Consider the following 8,150-nt stretch of genomic DNA (forward strand, 5'->3'; position numbering starts at 1 on the left):
ACTGGAGGAAAAATTAAAGGTTATCATCAAGCCCGATTGGACAGACTCTTCATCTGTTCTCAGGGCTTTTACCTGAGAGACTTCATTTGCATAGCAAGATAGCCTTTGATCTAAGTGCAGTTCTACTCTCACCTTCCTAGATTTTATCACTACTTTCCCCAGAGCTCAGAAGAACTTGGTCCCAGGGTCTCTTCTTTAGGGTCACTCACATCCCCTAAAAATCAATTCCTCTTCCTCTAACATTGCCAGTAGCCCCATATTCCTTCCCCTCTCCAAAGATGCTAAGCTTCAACCATCTGGGGATTCTTTGAGCTTCATATTTTGTGTGACTCATATACCTGAATATTAATAAACTTTTAAGTATTTTATCTTGTTACTGTATCCATTGCTAGTTTGTTTTATAAATGCAAGTTACTGAATTTTCAGGAGGTAGAAAGAAATTTCTTTGCATCTTATACTAATAATTGCCACTTTTTCCTCAACATTTATGTTTTGATTTTCATTTTGTTTGAAACTTCTTATTGGTCAGGGAGGGATTCACCAGAAACTTCTTTGAGAGCTGAAACCAATGAGCAGGTCACTTCTTGGCATCACACCTTTTGAGTCACGTGAGGAATTGCTTCAGGCTGACAGAAAACCAGTGCCAAGACTCACAAATACTTTATTTTAAAATTCTTTTTTATCATTTACCTTAAAAAATGAAAGAAATTAAAAAGAAAAAAAAGAAACAAAGAAAACAACCCAACAAACATTAAACAAAAAAACACTGTATTTTTATTTTTCCAAAGGTTATTTTCTTGGATGCGGTATGCTGTGTGAATCTGTAAGCAACTTTTGTGGTGTGACTCAGAAAAGGATTGCAGCTCAACTCTTTATCACAAATCCCAGAGTTCTTACCAGTAATGTCAATTCTATGTATCTTACCATTTATGTGATAGTTACAATGTACAGGGACTGAAAATTGCTGTGTACTGAATCCATCCTGAAAGTTATAGCACCATTTTCCAACCCTGTGGCTCCCCACTGCCCTTTTAGGCTCAAGATTACAAATTTGTTTGACTGGGATCCACTTGCCAGTGACTAACAGGCTTGAACAAAAACTATATTTTTTTAAAAAGGAAACAATAGAAACAACAATAATCCAAAAACAAATTATAAATAAAGTAATATTTATGAGTGAGTCTATAAATTTCTTGATCATTATAAGAGCAGCTATCATTAAAAACCTATGTTTGCTATGCTAGTAACAAACTGTTCTGCTTCCCAACCTGAATCTATGTTTTCCTCTTTAAAAAAAAAAATCAGAGTGCTAAATTAATAGTAGTAAGTTCTAGAAGTAGTAAGTAAATTAATAGTAGTAAGTAAAGTAGTAAGTAAATTAATAGTAGTAGTAAGTTCCAGTCACATGTTAATTCAAGTTTTTAAAGAATAAATTTTAGCAACACTTAGTACATTACTAGTAGTGAGCTTTTACCTACATGTAAATATTAAAACCTATGGAACTAATTTTAAGAATTATTAAAGAAGTTTAGTTTTAAAAAATCAGATAATTTATCAGAAGAGCCTTAACAAGCCCCTTCTGGGCTATAGATCATAATCAAGAATACTGGATATTACAATATAAATATTGATTATGTGCATTAAGAAGGTTTGATTAACAAAATATGCCTCTTGTGTCTCTACTTTTTTAAACTACAGTACATATGTATATTTCAGGACTACAAACCTGACTATAGCAATATGTCTACAAAGAGCAATAGATACACTAATTAACATACATCTAATTTGTACTTCTTTTGTCAAAGATGATAACTCAGGGAGATGATAACTCAGGGAGATGTTCTCTCCATAAATGCACAAACCAATTGGGAAAAAAAATAAAAATCTGAAAACATATTCTGCAATAAAGTGTCCAATAACTATTATAAACCATTCCATAGACATTTGTGAATAAATAATATCTATAAGTAAATTAATATCTTTGAAAAGAGTTTATAAAGAAGTGTGTAAGAGCTTTAGAATATGTTTAAACAGAGGAGAGATTCAAGAATCAAGGCAGTGAAAGGTCATGCCAAGGACAAAAGAGTGGAGCATTTCCCCATTGAATGATTCTGAGAAGCCAAAACGTGTGGGGAAAAAGGGCCATTGTGAGATTAGGTGATAAAAAGTGAGAGTAAGGAGGGCAACATGCAGATTGTTGCAAGCTGAGGATGGAAGACATGGTCAGCCGGTAGACAAGAACATTTACTGGAAAAGCTCACCAGTGGAAGATAAGAAAATAATCACATACATTATTAAGTGTTTATTGACACAGTCCCCTCACATTGAACCTGATTTTCTCTAAATCCTTTTGCACTTTCATGAACCAATACTTCATTTAAAAAAAAAAAAAAAAAGCATGTATGTCTCAAGGATCATAAGATTCCCTGTACACTTAATGAAAACACAGATTTGCAGGCTACACCTCAATATACTAAGTCAAAATCTCTGGTACCTGGACATGAAATGATTTTTTTTGTAAGAGAAATCCAAGTTATTCTTATGATTTAGTAAGTTTGGGAGAGACTGTATTTGAATGTGAAGTTGTTGGAGAAAAAGAAGTTGTCTTTCTGCCTTTCTAAGTTCTTGGCTGAAAGGCCTGTAAAAATAAAAAAAAAAGATTAAAAAAAGAAAAACAACTGGTAATGTATTAATTAAGGTGTGATCTAAAAATATGGAGTGTGTTTAAATTTGTTTAAAATATTGAAATAAAACATACATTATCATTAATCCTCCTCCCAATACTCTTTGCTTTCTTTGCTTCAAACACAATTATTCCATTATTTTTGACACTTTCTAAAGCAGTTCTGGAAATCATTTTTCCTGAGTGTCTTTAGTTGTGCTGTCATGGCTGGATCAACTCAAAGTATTTATTTTTCATGATCATTTTTACTTTGGGAAGATCCAGAAGTTCCACAGTGCCACATCTAGTGGATAAGATGGATAAGGACACACTGTAATGTTTTTAGAAGCCTCCTTTTCTGATAAATATCACTCAGCAGCAGAATTTACTGTATTTTTAAATCACATTTCATAAAGACACTCACAAAAGAGAACGTCTAGAACTGCATCAGAACATGGTAAAAATGAAGGAATAAGTGTATTCAAAGCAAGGGGGATATCTCAAGAATTAATGGCAATGTGTCTTTTCCTGTAATAAATTCTTAAAATGTAGACATTCACTGTATTTTTGATTACTTCTGTATATACACTTCACATACACATGAAAGAAAATTCAGGGCAAGAATTGTTCTTAAAGGTATGGCCTAGAACTCCAGTTTCTATAGCATGCATCTTCATCTTAATTGAACAAAGGAAAAAGAGGGTGGAGGAGACATGTTTTGAAATGTGATCGGGAAAAACAAAGTGAATAAAAGTAAAATTTATATTGCAGATTTAAGTTTATATTCTCTCCAACTGTTATAAGACTCTTGAGATTCAATGTCTTTCTCTTTCTACTACATAGAGGGAGACACCTTGAGAAAAGATGTTCTTTACAGATGTAAATTTCCCTTACGAAAGGGTAACTTCTCTGATTTAAGTGCTTTTACTGTGTCTGCTCTTTCTCAAAATAAGCCTCTTGCCAATAAGACATAGTTTGGAGTGGCATATTCTGTTCTACTAAAAAGTCACAGGTAAACTCGCCTTTAATGGAAATTAATTCACTTTTTAAATTTTGCTTCATGAGTAACTACATATTCTGCTATGGTTTCAGTAAGTGTTCCCCCAAAGGCCCATTTGTTGAAAGTTTGGTTACCAGCTCAATGCTTTGGGAAGTGATGGAAACTTTAAAAGGTGGGGCCTGTTGGAAGGTCTTAAGACTTCCATGAGACAATGGGGCTCCAGTCCCTTCATGCCCCCTGCCCAACTGCCATGAAACAAGTAGCTTGACTGTGGACAAGCTCCCACCATGATCTTGCTATGATGTACTGCCTCAGTATAGGACCCAAAGCAATGGAGCCAGCCGTTTATGGCCTGGAACCTCCAAAACTGTGAGGCAGAATGAGCCTTTCTTTTTTTTAAGTTGGTTATTTCAGATATTTTTTGCAGTAATTGTAAGCCCTGATTAACACAGCTCCTGCGGACATAAATGGTTTCGTTGCTTTTACTTTCCAAAGGACAATGATGATGCTGGTAAAGTAAAATTGCATAATAAAAATATGTTATTAATTAAATTTCATCTTTTACAAGCCTATATTATTCATCATTTCAGGTTATACTGAAAGTTTTTGAGCATATCTATATAATTAGTATTTCTATATAATTAGTATGGTTAAATTCAGAGTTGTGAAAACTGTATTCCTTCTTGGTTGTTTACATATTTTGTGTGAAAATCTTCATATAATTTATGTGGAAAGATTCTCAGAATGAACTAGAGAAGGAGCCCTCTCAAAGTAACAGGCTGAAATTATTTTACCAATAATTCAATTCCTACATCTGGGGAAAATAATTGGAAATATGATTTTCCTGTATTTGCTTGTTTTTAAGGTATTATCATTAGCATTATTATTAGGCACTGCCTTTTACTCTGGATAAAAGTTGGATTTATCTGGAAGTGCTCCAATGTAGCACACACATTTTAAGTGACTATTATGTTTCAGGAATTCTTTTCTAAGCAGGAAGGATACAGGCAAACATAAAAGAGACCAAGTGCTTATCTCATGGAGTTTACATTCTAGTGAGATAGGCAGTAAATAAACAAACAAGTTAGCATATGTGATGGTGAGGCAAAAGGTAGATAAAGGTAAAGCAGAAGTAAGAAGGAAAGGCCAACCTTGGATCCTGCTTTCTGAGACTAGATCCACATTTTGAATTAAGCATTAGTTTAAAACCAAGATGCTCAGGTTTAAATACAATGGGAAAAAGTAACCAGGTAACTTAGCTTTTACTGAATAATGTTCTGGGCATGAACCCAGTGGTCTTATGCAACACTCAGTGGACCCCAAATCTAATTACTATGTCAATAACTATGCAAATTTGACCCCCATGGGATTTGGACAGCATGACCGTTCCCCTAAGGGTCATAAAAGATTAAAAGCTCAACAGCCTGACAGAGCAGCAAAGTCAAGCTGGTCATTGGCATGAATCATAATGCAGACCAACCCCTCAACCCTATCCCAAGCCCTAATGTTTAAAAGCCTCAAAAAAAATAAAATAAAATAAAATAAAATAAAAGCCTCAATAGCAAGCCTCCTCACTCCCTGAGCTCTACTCATTGGCCCACTCTCATCCTGTGGATTGTATTTTCATTCTCAAATAAATCTTTGATCTCACTGTTCCTTTGGATGTCTGGCTCAATTTTTGTTCAGAAGAACAAGAACCTAGACAAGATCTTTAGCTTGGAACTAAGGCACTGAAGGAACAAACAGCAAGAGGAGGAGGCACAGCAAACAGGGGAATGAAGTGAGAGGAGTCAGTCAGGGGAGGCCTCTGCCGGTAGACACCTGAGTGTGTGCAGTTAGGAAGCCAGGAGCATCCTGGGAGAATAGACAGAAATGTAAACACTTTGGGCTGGAAGTGTCATAGACCTGGTATGGAAGGACCAATGTGGAGCTAGGAGAGGAATGACACCAGAAGGACAATGTGGAAGGAAGGATATTGTGGGAGGCAATATTAAGGAAAACTTTATAGGTGTTGACACATTTCATATTTGCAGCAATCACGATAGTGTTTTACTGTTATCTCTAAAGATGATGTGACAGAAGAATTTAATTGCTCAACATTATGAAACTAAATTTACACAGACTGTACATATGAGAATTTAAATCCATTACTCCACTCTTAACCATTCTACTGATTTTTAAACAAATTTTGTTTGTCCTCTACTCCCAACTCTATTCCATATATTGCTTACAGAATCTCATCCTCTTTCTCAGCCTTCGCCCTTACCAAGAAGTAGTAGGAAGATCAACAACAACAACAAACAAACAAACAAACAAAAAACCCCTGGATTTTTGTGGTAAGTCCCAACACCAAGTTTCAGGCAGTGTAATTTCCTTTTCATTTTCCTCCTGTATCTCTCCACTTATTTTCTATTTGATTATTGATCTAGAGCTCATGACCTAGGTGCTCTACAGACAGGATTTATGTATTGATTTAGCCTGACAGACACGTTAACTTAGCACTTCATTTCTGAGAGGTATCATTTTGGTCAGCCAGGCATGCAGGCTTCACCTACAGCCATTCTTTTGATCCTTTTGGGTACTATCTATGCACCCTTGTCAATCAGTCCTGTCAGTGCAGTTAAAGAAATGTGCCCAGACATGAAGACGAGGAGGACATTTTCTGTCCCATTAAGTTCCCACAATTCACATTTTAAAGGAGAAAACAGAATTTACTGTGTGTGTGTGTTTGTGTGTTTCTTATTGAATTCACCTTTTAAGAGAATATTTTGAGTGCCTCATGCTTTTTCTTTGAAGAAAACTAGAATCAATCACCTTCCTGGAATGAAAATATGGTAACATTGTTGAGGGGAGGGGATTGGAGAGCTTAGGTAGAAAATAGAGACAGTAACAGACATCATGTGTTCTTTTATGACACATAAAATGAATGTGGTAAGAAAATAATTTGAAAGTGATGAGTCGAGAAATATCTGATGATGGAAGATAGAATAAAGGAGGAATATTTCTCTGCTACCTAGCATCATGTGCTTGGAAAAGAAGTAGAATAGGAATAGGGAAGTTTAGTTTGTAGTCTCAGTATTTTCCATAGAGACTGTAGGATCCTAGACAAATGTACCTTAGTTTTCTCTTTTATAAATTGCCAATAATAATAGTATCTACTTCGTAGAGTTATAAGAATTAACTAATTAGTACATGTAAAGTCAGCATAGAGTGACAAATGAAAAAAAGTAAATGTCAACTCTTATTGTAATTAACATCTTACAAGAGGCTGTAAATACACAAATAAAATGATAGATTTCTAATTTTATAAATACAAGGTCCTTGTATAATGTCTTCAAGCTCTGAAGAACTCCTTCATCTGAAGAACTCACTCTTTTCCCTCCTGCTCCCACATCCTATAGGAAAAGTGTAAGTACCAATTACCTATAGACTAAAGATTAAACATTTTAGCCTTGCATTTAAATCTTTGAGAATCTAGGCCTGTTCATACTTTCCAACCTTATTTACAATGACTTCTATTCACAAAGCCTATCTACCAGTAATATAGAATCACTTGCTCTTTCATATATATATATATATATATATACACACACACACACACACACACACACACACACACACAGTAGGAGGGCCTAATGGTTTGACATTACTTCTACTTTACCCTGTGTCAACTAAGCATCTCATAAAGTTTTCTGTCCATCATTCAAGATTTACCATAAATATCAACTTTTATGAGAAATCTTTCTGATTCTCTTGCATGAAAGTAATCTTTTTTGAAGACTTTTCCAATATTAATTTGTGTCTCCTTTGTGAAATGATTGTTTTCTATCCAATATTACAGTTAAGTTTAAGTTATAATACTCTGTAAAATATTTAATATGACCACAAACTGGTGATAGTCTTCCCATTTCAAAGTGGTTTTGTTTTCTCTCTATAAAACCATATGGTAGACTTCTTGGAAAATAGTGGAGAGGTAAACAGCAACAAGTCAGCCATTCCAAGATTTATAATACAGAACTAGAAAATAACAACTTGAGGAATGAAAGAAGGAGAGAGGTGGATCCCTAGGACCCAGGAAAGAAAATTGGAGCCTACAGAGAAATTGAAGAGACAGACCACAATGCAGAAGAAAGGGGAAACCTGCATTTTCTCCTGGCTCATGCTGTGAGAAAGGGAGATATACAGTAAAAGCAGGAGACTCTAGAGGCCTCTAAGGAGAAATTCAGTAGTGGAATGGAGCAGTGGATACTGTGCAATTCAACAGCTAGTGAGTAACTCCAGTTCAAACATCTGCCATGTTGCCTGGAAAGAGTGATTGGCTGGTTGCCATTTTAGGGAGAGAGCAACTTAGCCCAGGACTCAGAGCAGCCATGCATTGGCTTCATCTCAGAGGCCCCAATGTTATACTACTTTAGTGACTAGGTGAGGGACAATCATGAGAGAAGCCCATGGTCAAGGATCCATGGTCAGGGAAATAAGAGATCCAAC

The sequence above is a fragment of the Heterocephalus glaber genome, unplaced genomic scaffold (genome assembly GCF_053883595.1).
Source record: "Heterocephalus glaber isolate CG9 unplaced genomic scaffold, H.glaber_assembly_v1.0 deba00001523, whole genome shotgun sequence".
In the NCBI taxonomy this organism is placed as follows: Eukaryota; Metazoa; Chordata; class Mammalia; order Rodentia; family Bathyergidae; genus Heterocephalus; species Heterocephalus glaber.